Genomic DNA, 16,841 nt, shown 5'->3' with positions numbered 1-16,841 from the left:
TCCTGGTCATCCTGAACTTCTGGTAGTTCCTTAAGTGTGCTGAGTCCTCTTAGGCTTCCAGAGCTCTGCTCATGCAGCGGTCTCTGCCTCAAGAGCTCCTCTCCATCCTCTGAGCGTTTCCTGTCTGCCCTTGCAGACTCGGGTCAGCTGTTACTGGAGCCTACCTGCTAGGTGTCCCCATAGCCTCCTGGCTGGACTGGGTGCTGGGGGTCAGGGATGAGAGCTGTGCCCCCTCACACTCAGCAGAGAGGGCACACTGGGAGCTCAGTGAAGTATGTTTTACACATAAATCCCATATGGACAGTTTCACCACTTGGCTATTCAGCTGGGGAAGGACAGGTCTGTGTCTTGTCTCCGTGTTCCATACAGTTGGACATGGTCCTGTTTACTAGTCTTCTTACCAAACTGGCAGTTGGGCCTCAGACTCATCCACAAGGGTTGAGTTTTGTGAGGGTGGCAGAGACTGTTGTGAAAGGAAGCAAATGTGAAATTCCTTTGAGGTAGCCTGGTGTCTTCTCTTTTCCACCTCAGCTTCCCTGGAATTCTCATAGGCTTGGCTGCTGTAGACGTGCTGGGTGGCGTCTTCATCATCATCAGGCTGGTGTGTGGATCCTGCCCTCCTGTGCCATAAACACGGGATGAGTCGGGAAAGGACTTAGCTTTGTTGGCTTCACAATCTGCCTGTTTCAGAAAGACCTAGTGCCTTCTTTCCATACATTAATTCATCTTTCTACTCAACGAGATGGATCGAATTCCTATAGTGTGAACCAGGCACATGTGTTCTGTGTCTCAGTGTTTACTCTAGTGGGTCTTGAGTGAAATTAGATAAATACAAGTAGAAATTTCTTGAAAGATTAAAGTTTAGGGGAGCAAAAGGAAGAGAAATTCAAGGCACTTGGTTTTTTTAAGCGTAACTCTGCCATTTATTAATAAATAATGGGAAAAGCACTAAAACAGTTGATTTGCAAGATATCCTCTTAATAACCCCTGTTCCCATCCACTGCAACAGGGAGCGGATAGTGGCTTCCCCAGAGGAACCCGTATGTCCTTTCAGGAGCAGATGAGGGTGGAGGCTCTGAAGGAGGACGGAGCCTTCATCGGGTGAGCCCACACTCATGCCCGGCTCTCCCCAGACACTCAGTGTAATTCCCGAGGCTGCATTTCCCACCCAGGGCCTTCCTCATGCAGCCTGACCACAGCGTAGCCTTCAGAGAGCAAACGGCCACATTGGCGGTCCTGAATATAGTTGACCATTGGGCTTAACCTTTGAGATTTTAAAGGTTACTCACACTGGCTGCTTAGCTTTGCAGCATGGAAAGGGGAAAAGTATTGTTTTTGTTTGTTTGTTTGTTTGCTTATTTCTAGGATTTTCGATCAGGTGGGTATACTACAGAATATCCAACTTAGAAAAGCTGGATTCTGTAACCTCCCAAGTGGTTTCATTCTTGTGACAAGTGGGAAAGTTGAAAGTGGTCTCCTTAGAATATACTAAAATAATTACTCCATTGATAGAATAATAATAAATTAGACTCTAAATCCCATGAGAGTAGAGCCCCCCGCTACACACACACCCCGTTCACACCTTTGTATTTTCAGTTCAGTTTAGTCACTCAGTCTTGACTGAGTCACTCTTTGCGACCCCACGGACTGTAGCATACCAGGCTTCCCTGAACTTCACTGTCTTCCAGAGCTTGCTCAGACTCACGCTCATCGAGTCAGTGATGCCATCCAACCATCTCATCCTCTGTTGTCCCCTTCTCCTCCTGCCTTCAATCTTTCCTTGCATCAGGGTCTTTTCCAGGGAGTCCATTCTTCACATTAGGTGGCCAAAGTATTGGAGTTTTAGCTTCAGCATCAGAATATCATTTATATTCTCAGCAGCTAGTATGATGGCCAGCACATAGTGGTTAATTAATATCAATATTCTCAAGACTGAGTTTTTTTAATTGCCAGCTGTGGAGGACCCACCCCAAACTCCTCCTGTGTGCTATGTTGATTTTCATCACTTAGCAGTTTATATCTAACTTGTTAGCAGCATTGTGCAGTCTTCACTTAGTATACGTCTGTTTCTCAGACGACAGTAGACTTTTCAGGAAAAGCACCATGTATCTTCGCCAGTCTGTAGTCTCACTGGCACACTGTAAGCTCTTAGTGAGTTTTTACTGGACTAGACAGCCCTGCACAGAGACTTGGTAAGTTTTCCTAATGAAGGTTGCCCTTGATCTTTTCTAAGCCAGTTGCTTTAATCATCTCATGGGAAGAGTATGATAGCTGGCGTTTGGAAAAAGATCATCCCTGCATCATTCTCGTCTTCTAGGGTTAGGAGGGCAATTGCAGATTACAGAGGTGGAAGGCTGATTCTGTTTAACTCCTGAAAATCACAGAATCACGTATTATAAATCTGATCTGAGTGTAAGAATGAGGTTTCAGGAAAGATGTAACATTTAATGAGAAACTGCTCTCCATGAGGTACCACTTACATGTTGTGCCATCTTGTTCACAGCCACTCAGAAGTATTGTGGTCCTGTTGTGAGAACTTAAGGTGTGGGGAGTTGTGTCTTTTCCCAAGTCACAGGGTGGAGAGAGGGCGCAGACGGGGATCCAGGACTCAGGGCCTGTGTTCTGTCTTGAGCAGCCGGTGCTGGATTGAGACCAGGCTCTATGAGCTGGCAGGGTCAGGTCCGCTCATCTTTCAGGAAAGTGCCGCAGGCCCCGCACACTGCTCCCCTCGGAGGTGCAGTGAGGGAGATCAGGTCACCTCTGTGGTCCCTTCAGTGTAATCATTCTCTAGTTATAAGCTGCCTTAAGTAGGGAAACGGAAACTGAAGACCATTAAGACAAATGGAATGGGGTTAGGACTTAAAAAATAATAATAAGGCATTATTATATGTATTGGCAAAAAAATTGAACCAGCCTTTTCACTTTAGGAATTTCCGAGCATCTGTATCTCTAAAAAAGGCTTGTCATTCCTTTAGAACTCAAAAATGTAATTTTTAATGATTTCCTTGAAATACATTTGTGGTAACAAATCTTCTTTTTGTATGGAACTTGCTGGTTATATCTAACCCATTTGGTTTATTTATTTTAATTTTCATGTAACATTTAGTATCTGAGGCCATTATTTCCAGAATAAAAGATGCAAAGATGTCCTGTCAGTTGCCTATTTAAACAAAAAAGAGATGAAACCTGTTCTTTTAATCCTGCCACAACTGGTGCTTTTTTTGAGAAACTATATATTTCAGTCCTTAGAATACTCAGTGTTCTTCAGATTGTGTGTACTAAAATGAAGGTATTCCAGTGCAGTTTTAGGCTCTAGAAAAACTCAATTTATGATATATGTTACAATTATTTTTATTAAATAGTTACCCATTATAAAAGTGGGCATAGTAGTATGCACATTATAAAAGTGTTTCCTCTTAGCCCAAGCAAGAAAGCCTGATAATATAAAAGTATTTTCTTGTCAAAATGTGCCTATTGAAATGCGACTGATTTTTCTCAAGGTGGGTTGGTAAAGATATTTGATTATTTATAATGTCATCTGAGCCAACTGTTCTTCATCAGCGTCACTGTCACAAATATTCCCTGAGCATGTGTCATTGAGAAGAACCTCTGTTAGCAAATAAATCTGATGGTGAGAACCGTATTATCACTAAAGCATGTATAACTCACAGTGGCCATGTGAATAGCAGAAGTTAACCATCTACGTGAACACTGGTTTTCTAAGAATAACTCAAAAGAATGCAGTGCAATTCAACATAGTTAGTTTTTTTCCAAAATGGAAGAAAATGGATAGTGGATGTGTTTTCAACCATTTGAGTATAAATTGGGGCTTTCTGCTCCACTTTTAACTTAGTAAAATCAGACATAATTACAGTAACTTCTCATCTCTTTTTTGAGGACAAGAAGCATCTTTTTCCCAAAATGACATTGATTCATTATTTATGTCAAAATAATTAAATAACCGAAAAATAACTAGTATAAACCCAGAATCTATTCAATGAGAACACTTTAACAATTCAAAATGTTGATGTCATTACAAAAGGACATGTTTGATGCTTCCTGACAGAGTCCAATTTACATATGAATCTCTAAAGTGAAATCCATTTTGATGAATTGTTTTAGGCTCCACATACAAAGAAAGCACAAAGTACAGAGGGCCCTGCAGGTTTGGCATCTGTGCGTTCAATCAACTACTAGTGGAAAAAAAGAATTTTTTTTATTCCAGAAATTTAAAAAATTGAAGTAAAACTTGAATTTGTCACATGCAGGCAATACATTGCATTGCTCCTGCTGCTGCTAAGTCACTTCAGTCGTGTCCGACTCTGTGCGACCCCATAGACGGCAGCCCACCAGGCTCCCCCGTCCCTGGGATTCTCCAGGCAAGAACACTGGAGTAGGTTGCCATTTCCTCCTTCAACGCATGAAAGTGAAAAGTGAAAGTGAAGTCGCTCAGTTGTGTCTGACTCTTAGTGACCCCATGGACTGCAGCCTACCAGGCTCCTCTGCCCATGGGATTCTCCAGGCAAGAGTACTGGAGTGGGGTGCCATAGCCTTCTCTGACATTGCATTAGGGATTATAAATAATCCAGAGATGATTTAAGGTACAAGGGTGGGGTGGGTAGGTGATATGCAGATACTGTACCATCTTATGTAGGAGCTTGAACATCTGTGGGTTTTGGATCCGAGGGGGTCCTGGAATCAGCCCCTTGTGGCTACTGAGGGCCGACTATTCCCCAGACACTCAGTGTGGTCACTTTATTTACCGTCTCTGAAGTCTTGTACATTTCCATCCTGTCACCTGACAATTGCGGGTTAGCAGCCACCCCTCTGACTCTCTGTAGAGTCCCTTCCTGTTCCTCCCCATGGCACCCACAGCTCGGTGGAGGCTGAGGTGCAGCCCCCAGGGCCCAGGTTGAGGGAACCCAACGCCCAGGATTGCGTGCATCCGTCTTCATTCCTTGCGTTCACACAGTAGACACGGCTCACGTCCCCATGAGGAACTGAGCTCCAGTTCACCTCCATCACAGCCGCTTCAGGGAAGACGCCAGTCCTCCTGCATCTCAGGAAACATTCTCGTCCACCTCGCGCGTCCAGCTCATGCTGTGATGATGTCCTCTCAAAGAGTGCACCTTCCACACCTAGCAGTTAGCTGTATGTATGTTTTCTCATGTCTGACTTCTCACAAACCTTAAATCTGTGTTATTCTTGTTCCTACCACCTCACATGTAGTACTCCCTCAGTAAACGCTGGTTGTTGAGATGGATGGACAGATGGACAGACAGACGATTGTCATTGCCTCCTTAGTCTCAGCTTTGCTTGTGGTCCTGCCCTCCCCCGGGTCCTTCCCTTAAAGAATGTGTTTCTCATATTACTTCTAGTCTATATTTTCTGGCATCTAAAGCCTGATTGATACTACTGCTCGGCCATCCCTGGAGTGTGAGAGCTAGTTTAGAAATGTAGGAGGATAAAGTTGAGATTCTTCTGAGCGGTGTCTGAAGACTTTCTCAACAGCATCTTTTAACCCCCTGCCCTTCCCACATTATCATTTTATGTCCATAGATCCCTCCATTGCAGTTCCTTAAACATAGCAGGACTTGAACTGTGTGGCTTTGTACGTGCTCTTGGTTCTCTCCTAATGCCTTTTCTTATTCTGTCCCTACCAGTTCCTGTTACTGTTTATTCTTCAGTCTTGAAGCCTGCCTGGTCCTCATGAGGCACAGGAAGCAGCATCTTGGGTGCCCTGAAACCTGCCTCAGAGTCAACTTACTTGTCTTTGTCCCCCGTAGACTGGAATTCTTTAGGGTAGGAACTACATCATTTTTTAAAACATTAGTTTGCCCAGAGCCCATCATGAGGCCTGACATTTTGGAGCTACTAAATAAACATATGAGGATAACTTTTACTGAGGCCAACTAACTCTGTCATTCCATGCGCCGTGCACATTGTTAAACATACTTCATGAAATAAAGCCAATTGTAGCAAACATTTAGTGAACTAATAAATATGAAAGAATGCAGTTTAATTAAAAGAATATTATTCTGAGATGTAAAATACTCAATTTCTAATTCTCCCTATTGTCTGCATCACTGTTTTTGTGTAAATTAACCTTTTTAGTTCTTCATCTGCAAAATGCAGGTGATGGTATTTTACCTGTAAATCAGCAGGATGGACCAGATGCTGTTCTAACCTCTTTTCCAACTTTAAAATTCTGTTAATTGATTGTTTTCTGAAACTAACTTGCTTTCCACTGTCACCCTAAACATGTTCTTTTAATAAGAAACTATTTTCATCAAATGGAAATCTTGATACTGAAAAGAGGGTCACAGAATAAACAAAGCAAGCATTCTAATGAGAGAAACAAACTAAAGGTGAGTGGCTATGAATCTTTCGAATTCTGAAACAAATTTTGAAAAATAATTTTAAAAATGAAGATCTTTTTTCAAATGCAAGCTCACCTCTCAAGATGCATAAACTAAAATTGTCTTAGAAATTTTAATCATATAATTTTTTCCCTCATTTCATTATGATTGTATCAGCCATCTATTCATAGGTATTTACTGTTCACTAACATCGCTAGCGATCTTAATGTTGTGTGATCAGTCTAAGCTTTTGAGCCTGAGCTGATGGGTTAATCACCTTTAAACATACATAGGGCGGAGCGTTCTCGATGAAGGTGTACGAGTTCATCAGACTATGAAAGCTCTTTCAGGTACTTGATATGCTCTGATTACACAGCTGTATGATGTTTACTGAACAGAATGTGGAATTGTCCTCAAACCACCCCATCTGGTATGGCAGTGCCAGCTTGAGCATGGTGCAGGGTGGCTGGCACACGAAGGGATTTATGTGTATGAGAGGAGGAGATGCAGGCTCCTTGAAGCTGCAGGGGTGTAGGGAGTAGCAGAGCCAGGTCCGTCTGACCAGAGCACCCGGCCCTCTTCCCTGCAGACCCTCCGGTCAGGCCCTCTCCATGGACGATTCGATGTGCGGTGGGGCATGCTTCTGCCCCAGTCTCCACAGCACTGCCAGGTGAAGTCCTCGCCCGGACAGTAGGAAGGAAAGGCGTCCTGGCCTGCGCTGTGCCAGGACAGGCACCTGTCCCGTGGCCTGTGGGCTGGGAAAGGGGTGAACTGAGATTCAATCCCAGGTTCCCTAACCCGGAGTCTGAAGCTTTTATTCCCAGTATTCTAACTTGTGTAACATTATGACCTAGAAAGAAGGAAAAATGAATGAGGAAAGAGTAGAAGCACCAGAGCTGGCGACCCAATCATAACTGTGTGTCAGCACCTCCCTTGCCATGGACCTTCCAAGTCGATGGCCTGTCTTACTGACTGCAGAAGCTCCCGAGCTTTCTAGATGCTTCTTTGTGAGCTCATCAACTTCAGTCTTCAGGTCAGAAGTTACTGCTTTAATTGATTATATGTTTAGATGCTTTCACTTGGAAACCATCAGAGAAGTATAGAATAGTACTCTTCTGTCTTCTAGTATTTTTCTGATTCAGTAACGACAGAAAAACAGTACTCTTCAACTTCTAGAAGCTGATGGAAGAAAAGGAAGCTGCCATTTGTTGGGCATTTACAGAACATGTTAGTGTGCTGGGCACTGTACCTTATATCATCTTTTTTAGTCCTCACTTCATCCCCATGAAGTGATCTCCAGGCAGTTTAGAAAATTTTTCCCAAATCACACTTCTAGTTAGTAATAAAACACACATGCCCTTACTTCCTCACAAGCACATTTCTCAGTTCTTTGCATGGGTCTATCATATCCGGAAAACACCACCCTGAGTTAACACTTCCTAGTGGCATGCCACTGGTCAGGGCAGAGCTGGAATGTAAAACCAGGAAGTCTGGCTTGAGAACGCACTCTTAGCCAAGACCCACTGCTTCCTGGACAAGCCAGTTTCATCTCATTTAAAACTCTGTATTTGCAAACAGAGAAATTATCAAATGAATGGGAAAATTATTTCATCACTTCAGATATAAAAATTGTTGTATGAAACTTATTAGAGCCAGCGGTGTATGACTGAGTAAGTCACTGCTGTTACTAGTTCTTCTGCACCTAGTATTTCCTCATGGGACTTCTTACGTTGGTTAACCTAACCCAGGTTTGACGTGTCATAGAGACAGTTTGAATGGGAGAAACCTGAACTTTGTGTTGTACATGCAGGCCACCTTTTCTGCCTGTTCTCTCAATCAGGCTCATTAAAGCTGTAGAAGAAGAAACTTGTCTCCAGAAAACACTACATAGACAGTATCTTTGTCTGTAAAATGGCACCACAGGGAACACTGTTTCTCCATCTGCCCGAAGAATAAACCCTTCTGAAGTTTAGTCAACTAGGAACATCAGTGAAAGCCTTTAGGGAAAAACCAAATATATCTTTAAAATATACATGTCATTCTTTAATATAGCTTTTGTTTAAAGACTCAGTGAAAGCACATTCCTCATTCTTCTGAGAGCGCACCTGAAGTTTGAATTATGTGACTAGTCTGGGAGTTTGAGTACAATGAGAGTTGTACTGACGCAAACCTTCCCATTGCAGTGACTGCTGGTATAATTTTTTGACGGTTAACTAATCACTAAACTGCTTCAATTATTTTGTTTTCCATAGCGAAAAATTTAATTAAAAGAGTACAGATTGTGAAAAGGTTATTTATGAAAATGCATTTTAAATGTGAATTGAAAAGCCTAGGGACACCTTTTTATTTTAGATAAAAAGATGAAGGTTCTATAATTTTTTTATCTCCATTTTACCAGAAGCAAGAGTAAGTGCAGTGTGCAATTTACTTGAAATGTCTATCAGGTGCTTCACAAGTCTGTCTCTTTCTTAAACTGCTTGAAAAGTTGACCTATTTTAGAAATGCAATACTTTAGGAAATAATTTCAGATTTTAAACTTATGAATATGAAGGGATTTTGTTTTTCCTTCTTACTTTAAGCAAAAACAACCCCAGAAAATTGCTTTGTTCATGGAGCAGAGGACTCTGAAATGACAGTGTCTCTGAGGCCTGGAAAGCAGATCCTGCCTCCCTAATGAGGAAGGTTATCTGAGCTAGCATGATGGATGTGTCCTAGTCCTCAGGTAGGTTAGTCCTGAGGCACTAGATGAGTCCTCTGTTACAATGGATTTCCTACAGGAACCTGCCATCTTAGTGTTATTGTTTTCTTGAGCCTTTAATCAGCTTGCGTAGAGCTCAGTCCTGCTTGCAAGTAGATCCTACTCTACAGAGGACCCGTTGAAGCCTACCGCAATCCCCTGTATGTGCCAGGGGCTCCCTCTCTATTATTTGGATCCCAGTTAGGGTACATCCTAGTTAGGGTACTCACCTTGGAGTGATTTGGTCACTGCTTTGCTTGTCAGTTTTCCCATTTTATTTTAAGCTGATGATAGGGTCATGCCTTTTTATCCACAGAGCCCCTCATCGAGTGAGTCATCAGTGTTTGATTTCTTGACATGGAAACAAAGCACAGTGACTCTTCAGGATAAGAACACCTGCAGTTGACTTACATGAGTATTTAGGGGGACATCTAGAGGTAACCTCATAGTGCGACATTATCTTGGGGAGTTCATCAGGGTACAGGGTCTGATCCTCAGTATAGAGTCAGGCAATGTATCACAGTGGTTAAAAGCAAGGTCGGGAACCAGACAGACTGGTTCCAATTCCTTGCTGTGCCTTTAATTGCTGTGTGACCTTAAGCAAGTTGCTTGACTACTTTATACTTCAATTCCTAATCTGTAAATGGAAATATTAGTGCTTATCACATAGGACTGTTAGGAACTATTCAGTGCTATTCACACCCACCAGGAAGATTAAAGTTAAAACAATCAAGTGTTAACTGGAATGGGGTGCTGTGGGAATGTCAGTCCATACAACTATGTTGGAAAAGGGTTTGGTGGTTTGGTACCACATGTTAAAGCTAAAAACAGGCCTTCTTCCCAAGGCACAGTGGTTCTGCTCTGGGAACCACAACAGAGGCTCATAAGACTTATGTAAGAGGTGTGTAGGCAAAACTACAAAAGCATTTACAACTAGGGTGGATATGAGGATGTGATAGTACAGTCATATAGGCAAGCTTTCAGGCCGCGAGAAGGAACCAGTGGTTGCTGCCTGCAGCACGATGGACGGATCTCATGAGCATGAAGCTGATTGAAAGAAACAGGCACAGAGGGGTTGCCACTCTGATTCCATCTCTATGAAGCTCAAGAGCAAGTAAACCTCACCAGCAGTGTTGAAAGTCGGGATGGCGTTCCTTCTGGGGGTAGGTAGTAACTGAGGATGAGCCCAAGGGGAGCGTCCAGGGGCCGAGATGTCCCCTGTCTTGATCTGTGTGCTGATTGCACAGCTGTGCTCACTGAGCTGTGCACCTGGGGTGTGTGCCTTCCTATGACTTATATTATGCATGAATAAAAAGTTGAAAACATGATCAGTTTGTGTATTAAAAACGTTGTACTAGATAGACCAGATACTCTTGTTTATAACAGAACAGCACATCTCTCATCAAGCAGATTTGTTCAAGCTGAACAAACCTCGGGCACATCTGGTCCCTCTACTATTAGACCAGATGATAATCGGAAGGTTTCTGGGTGAGTCTACAAGCTGAGCAAGGAGTAATCATAATACTAAGCTTATGAAATTCTGATAGGGATGTTTTCATTGTGGAGCAACCTCTGCACTGTGAATCAGGCATACGTCTTGGTGGGTCAGGAGCCCTCTCCCCTTCCACCATGGGACTGAAGGCACCTGGGGCCTCTCTCCTGGCCAGTCATGCCACGACCCGTGGAAGAACGAGAGAACTCATGTACACCCTTCCCTACCAGTCAGTCACCATTCAGGAAGTATTTACTGAAGTCTTTCTTGTACCAGGCCCTGGGGACACTAGTAGACAAGGTCGGTGAAGCCCCTGTTGTCAGGGAGACTGCATTTCTAGTGGATGATACAGGTAATAATCAAATGCATTGGATATTTGATAGGAATTGGGGTTCCTCATCTGAATAGCAGATCATAGAAAATGATGTGCATGCTTATTTCCTTAGCTTTGTGAGGGTGATGCCAACAACTGCTGCTCTGCATGCTCAGGAGAGAAGTGAGCCCACTTCATACACAGTGGACACCATGGGCACCGGGCTTCACTCTCTGGTGGAACCCTGGTTGAGAAAGGCTGTGAGGGCGTCTCCCAGTTCCTGAAGAGGTAGCTGAGAAGCTGAATTGAGCCTCAGAAGAAATCCAGAGTTTGAGAGGGTTACGTAGTTGGAGTCCATGGCCCCCCAAGTTTGGGTGTAGGAGGCTGATAAATCCCCTCAACTTTGAAGGGGAACCCAGAAAAGCTGTCCTCCCAGAGGAAGGCTGCTTGTCGTCATGGCCCTGTGTGGGGTGCCTTGAAGCTGGGACTGCGACTCTTCCTGTCCTGCACCAAGAGCAAGTGTAATTCTCTCTAGAAAAACACAACAGTGTGGGCCTTCAGTTATTTCTCTCATTCTTCATATATAATTGCAATTAATCAAAAATTATAGGCATGCAAGATGAGGAACCAGTAAAGACAGACCATAATAGATTCATAAAGCAGACACAAACTTTATGTTCTTTATAATCACGGAATTGAAAAGATAAAATTGATGATTTAAGCAGAGAATTGGAAAATATAGAAAACAAATACTCTAGAATTGAAAAATATAAAGAATAATGAAATGGTTTTAGTTCCAGGTTAGACACAGATAAGGGAAGAAATAGTGTATTGGAAGTTAAATCAATGAAATAGATAAAATCCTGGACAGCCCTGAAGATCACATGAGGCACCAGAGCCTCCAGTGGCACCTCACTTGAAGCCCCTAAGGCCCCCCGAGACATGGCTCCTGCGCTTCCCTCCCTGGCTCACCCCACATTGACCTTTCTGTCTGCCGTTCCTTCTGCTGGAAGTACCAGTAGCACCACCAGCAAAATCAAAAATCCACATAAGCAGCTTCTCACTTTTTTCGCATTTGTAGTCTTTTCTGTGAGGACTCCTGGCACCTCTCCACGATGTCCAGCGTCCCCGCTCTTTCCCTGTGTCCCTGAGGACTGAGGTGTGTTATGTTCCCCTCTGGAATGGAAGCTGCTTGAGGACAGAGGTGATTCTGTTTGATTCTGTTTGTTCAATACAGTCTCTCCAAGGGCTCAGAGCAGTAGTCATTCGACAAATGTCAGCCTCCTAGGGAAAATGGAAAAACTGACATAAAAATCCTTACCAGAGGTACATAATGTGGGCTTAATGAAATTGAGTTAACCCCTTTTCTCATCTTTGTGGGATTTTTGGTTTAATTTTCTATTTACAGTTTTCCCTTTCCTTTGTGGAATTTCTGAGTTAACCTCTTTGTTATTTTCTGTATTATATTACATTGTATTCCTTGTCAAATCTAAATAAATCTAGCTCTATCTCAGTGAGAGACAAACAGAGGAGGGAAGACATTCTATGAATAATTGATGGAGACCTGTTTTTAAAAGCTGTGGCCAGATGTGGATAGAATTACAACTACTCTTGGTCAGCCACTCTTTTATCTAAAAATCACAGTAGTAGTTAATACTCGTATTTGCAGAATGAAGATGTAGACATCACAGTTTAGACAATATTTTAAGAATTTATCACATTCACCAAAAGAAAGCTACCTGGTTGGTGGCTCTGATGTTTCTCTGGCCTAATAGCTTGAGAGTGTTAACAGGAATTAGTCTTCAGTAAACTGGAACCAGGTTTATAGGGCAAGAGCTGTGCCAGACAGCCTTCATGTATATTTCTTGGGTTAGTTTCTCCCACAACCACTGGAAACAGCCAGGGGATGAATTAAGATTGCAAAATTGAGGTGGAAGGAGGGCAGGTAATGGCCCAAAGCCACACAGCCAGATCAGAGGCAGAGCTGGGATCAAAACACAGGCGGCAGACTCCAGAGACTGTGGTGAGGGGGCTGTGTGAGTCTAGAAGCTGCGTAATGTATTCCTCACAGCCATAGGTCAACACGTGGGGATGCAGCTTGATTGTTGAATTAATGATGTCTTATTTAAATGATTATAGGGGACAGATTCTTACTTAGAGTTGTTATTAAAATTGTGATTTTTGTCCTTAATTATAAAATAACTTGGCTATGTGATGTGTTCACGGTCATTGGTGATACTCAACAAGGATATTACTATTATTCAGAACCTCAGCAAAAATGAATTTTTCAGAAGGCTATTCTTAACTAATGTGTGTGTTTGATAAACTCAAAATAATCATAAGCCTAGATTTAAATAATCTTTTAACTCTTGCGTTTTATATGAGAACTGTACATTTTGAAATGACCGAGTTTCACCCTAATTATAGTGAGGTGGTGTATAGTTAGCATAATTGTCTCCTTTAAAAGGATTCAAAACCTAAACATTATTTTTAAATCACTTTTGTAAATTCTGTTTAAAATGGTTTTTCCCATCTTGAATTTTATGCTTGATTTTACTTGTGACAGAAATAGAATTAAATAGGTCATGCCGTTTCCTTTATCCTAGAACATCTTTTCTCTTCAAAGCAAGATTTCTTGGTGTCGGGTCATATGTCTGTGGTTTTCAGGTTGGCAATAGCAGATGAAGGATCTTCACCTATGTTAGAACATGTTTTGCCTTCTGTGGCGCCCCTGACGCCTACCAAGTGTCCAGGTCACCCCGTCATCTCCATTTAGACATCTTTCTTATCAAAGATGAGAGTGCAGAAGTGGATCTTGACAAATGAGTCTCTTGAATGCTGCACGAATGTTTATCAACATAATTTTATTTCTTGTCCATCTTTGTTCGCTCTTTTTTCAAAAAGTTATTTACTCTCAGTTTTCTGGGTCTGTGTTGCTGCGCTTGGGCTTTCTCTAGTTGTGGCTAGTCAGGACTCCTCTCTGGTTGTGGCGTGCAGGCTTCTCCTCGCGGTCGCTGCTCTCGTGTGGAACACAGGCTCCAGGGCCCATGGGCTCAGTAGTTACAGCTTTGAGCTCCTTCCTCGTTTTACCCCTTTGTTGATCCTTTGCTGGATGACTGCTCCGCTGTTCTCAGCCAATGATCTCATCTCGGTCTTGCAGTAAAATAGCAGGTATCAACAAAAATCCACTCCACTCCCTCCCAGAAGCCACATTTATCCACGTTCACACTCATTTTTCCTCCTTTTGTCAGTTAAAATCTGCTTCATGCTTTCCCTGTATTTTTCAAGTCCTGTCCGTTGAACAAATAATGCTTGTAATGGAAGAGGCTACACCACCATGGACAAATCCAGCTGTGAAATCATCATGAAAGAAATCTTGTGAGAGTTGCATTTTTAATCTTTTTAAATCGCCAGTGTTAAATACGGAAGTCAGTTATTCAATGACCTACACAATTTGAAAATTCAAATAAACTAACATTGTATTAGGGCTTCCCTGGTGGCTCAGATAGTAAAGAATCAGCCTACAATGTGGAAGACCCAGGTTCAGTCCCTGGGTCGAGTAGGTCCCCTGATGAAGGGAATGGCAACCCACTCTAGTATTCTTGCCTGGAGAATCCCATGGATGGAGGAGCCTGGTGGGCTATAGTCCATGGGATTGGAAAGAACTGGACATGACTGAGCGACTAACACACACACAGCCTTGTATTCATACTATCTTAGCATAATTGAGCAAGGAATGAATGACGTAACTAAGTTTAAAATAGTCTATTACTTTACATTTTAGTTAAGAAAATTCCAGTCATTTACAGGAGTTTAAATAATCTTGATTCTTTAAATGAGCATAGAATTCTGCATGGTTGAAGCCATATTCTTTTAAAGCTGCTAATGAATTACTGAAGCAGCAATAAGCTCTACATTTTGCCAAACCACACGCTCAAGGCAGTGACCTAGTAGCACGTCCAGCCCTCCAGATTGATTCCTCCTACACGCCCACAGCATTTCCAGAGAGATTGCTGAGGTGCAAAATCTAAGCCCACACCCTGTACCTTGGCCACACATGGTCTGTATATGGGCATCTCAGGCTCATTGCTCCCCGCCTGCATTTGCACCACAGCATGCCCACCTGACCCTGGATGAGAAGGGGTCTTATGTCTGTACCTCCATTGTTTTGCACCTGCTGTTCATTCTGCCTGATTTTTAATAAATCTTCCCAGCTGCTTTTGCTTTTCTCTGCTTTCATCACTTCTGGGACACTTTTTTCCCCTTTGCCTTTTGGGTTGTTCTGTGCTATCCTGATGCTTCCCTTTGCCATAACAGCTGGCATGTTGCCTGATGGTTCTCTCTCTCTTTAGTCACCTGTCATCTCTGCCAGAGTCCTCACTAGATCAGGACACCCCTTTCCCTCTCTGGTGTCCAGCAGGAGTGCCAGCCACAGGGTAGGGGCTAAAGGGAGGAGGTAGTGTTGTTGGGTTGTTTTGGGGTTTTGATTTTTTTTATGTAGTAAAAACTACTTTTTTTGTTGTTAAGAATGATAGTTGCTTTCTTAATTTCTGAATTTATTAATTCACCAGAATTGTAATATCTCATTTTGCTACTTGTAACTAAAATCATCTCAATTTTTGTTTTGTATTGTTGTTTGTTTGAATCTCATACGTTTCTCCTCCTTGCATTATTCATTGGTAGAGCATAGCTATATTAGCGACTCACTTTCAGCTACTGCAAGAGACATTGTGGCTTTCCAGTTTGTTCCAAGGATATTTTTGACTTTTATTCTTCCTCTGCCATTATTTAATGAGTATTCCTTTTATATTTATCTGTTTTCAAAATTCTGAACACATACCTCTTCAATAAATACTTAGTTTCTTCTTTGTGAAAAAACATTAAAAACTCTTCAGGTGATCATGTACAAATTGTATAAGCCTACTCCTACAAAGACAGTGTCATCCCTTTGAATTCATATTTGTCTCACACAATTAAATGTATTATAATTTAACTTTCTATTTAGATAGTTTTGCTTTTCTAAATTAAATAAATTGAGTTATGATATTTAGATGCTTCTTCAAAGAGAATAACCATGGTCATCACTTTAAAATCTTGTCTAAAATCAGTGACAATAAAACACAGAAGCCCATCTGTCTCCAGATCTTTTCTCTTACCCCTTGACCACATTTCTCCACTCCAAGAGGTCTGTGGTAATCATTAAATTGATTATCATTGATAATACTGATGTTCCAAAAATAGTTAGATTATATCCTGGCTCTTTTAAATGTTAACTAAATATCAGTAAATGCAAAGTCACTGTAATTGATTACCCCCGGAAACTTAGAAGTCAGTTGTAGAACAGGATTCACACTTCCACGGATATAAATGTTATTGAGCAGCATATGTAATTTGATCTTACAGAATGATCATTTCTCTGGACGTTTTTCACTTCCAAAATAGCTGTGAAATAACCGTCATGTACTTGTTATCACATCTGCACAGTGTCCTCAGAATGTCCCTGTAGAACCAGGAGGATGGCCTCAGCTCTTGTTGCATTGTCTTTCTGTTGTTGAGCTATGACCGTTCTTCATCAGTTCATCTATTCTGGATGCTTGACCATTATCAGATGTATGATTTGCAAATATGTTCTCCCACACTGTGGATTGTCTTTTCACTTTCTTCCTAATGTCGTTTGACAGAGAAGTTTTTAATTTTGATGGAGTCTGCATTTTTGTCTGCATTTTTTGGTTATTTTGCTTTTGTTAGCCTATCTAAGAAACTGATAACTAAGATGACAAAGACTGACTGCTCTTGAACCTCGCTAGTGAAGTTTGCATTTGAGTTATACTTTGCACTTGAGGAATTTCTTTGGCTTTATTTCTGTATTAATATTCTCTGTTTTGGTGACGCATGGTTCTCATGCCCTTCTTTAGTTTTTCCCGTGCAGTCTGTCCTTTA

At 42.0% G+C, this 16,841-nt stretch overlaps 1 protein-coding gene across 2 annotated transcripts in view; it reads left to right on the top strand.

Annotated features, from left to right (window-relative positions):
* Positions 1 to 16,841, top strand: part of KHDRBS3 (KH RNA binding domain containing, signal transduction associated 3) — a 145,832-nt gene that overhangs the window by 105,316 nt on the left and 23,675 nt on the right. The gene's annotated exons all lie outside the window — the stretch shown is intronic.

The sequence above is a fragment of the Budorcas taxicolor genome, chromosome 14 (assembly GCF_023091745.1).
Source record: "Budorcas taxicolor isolate Tak-1 chromosome 14, Takin1.1, whole genome shotgun sequence".
NCBI classification, from domain to species: domain Eukaryota; kingdom Metazoa; phylum Chordata; class Mammalia; order Artiodactyla; family Bovidae; genus Budorcas; species Budorcas taxicolor.
Note: the sequence above shows the minus strand (reverse complement) of the source record. Positions and strands in the feature narration are given on the sequence as shown.